This window comes from Dioscorea cayenensis, chromosome 7 (assembly GCF_009730915.1).
Source record: "Dioscorea cayenensis subsp. rotundata cultivar TDr96_F1 chromosome 7, TDr96_F1_v2_PseudoChromosome.rev07_lg8_w22 25.fasta, whole genome shotgun sequence".
Lineage (NCBI taxonomy): Eukaryota > Viridiplantae > Streptophyta > Magnoliopsida > Dioscoreales > Dioscoreaceae > Dioscorea > Dioscorea cayenensis.
This window is the reverse complement of record NC_052477.1, coordinates 6,452,078-6,452,383: the sequence shown is the minus strand read 5'-3', so window position 1 is coordinate 6,452,383 and position 306 is coordinate 6,452,078.

Here is a 306-nt window from a genome sequence, read left to right as displayed (position 1 = left end):
TTCATGGAGTAATCAGGGTCCACAAAAGGCCATGGGGCCACCAGGTTTCCAAGAACAACAACAAGCCCCTCGGTGGAAAATGTAGTCTCGTGTTTGGAAACCCGAATGATCGACCTAGAGAAGCACTTGGCTAGATTTGTGTAACTGCAAATACTAGGTTTGAATCGGGCTTGAGGCTACACTTCGCAACCACACCGCCTCTTTACATAACTTTGAAAATCGTGGGGCAAATTGCGAAGTCTCTCTCTGAAAGGCCACATGGAAGCTTGCCGAGCAACATCGTAGACCAACCCTAGAGAGCACGTG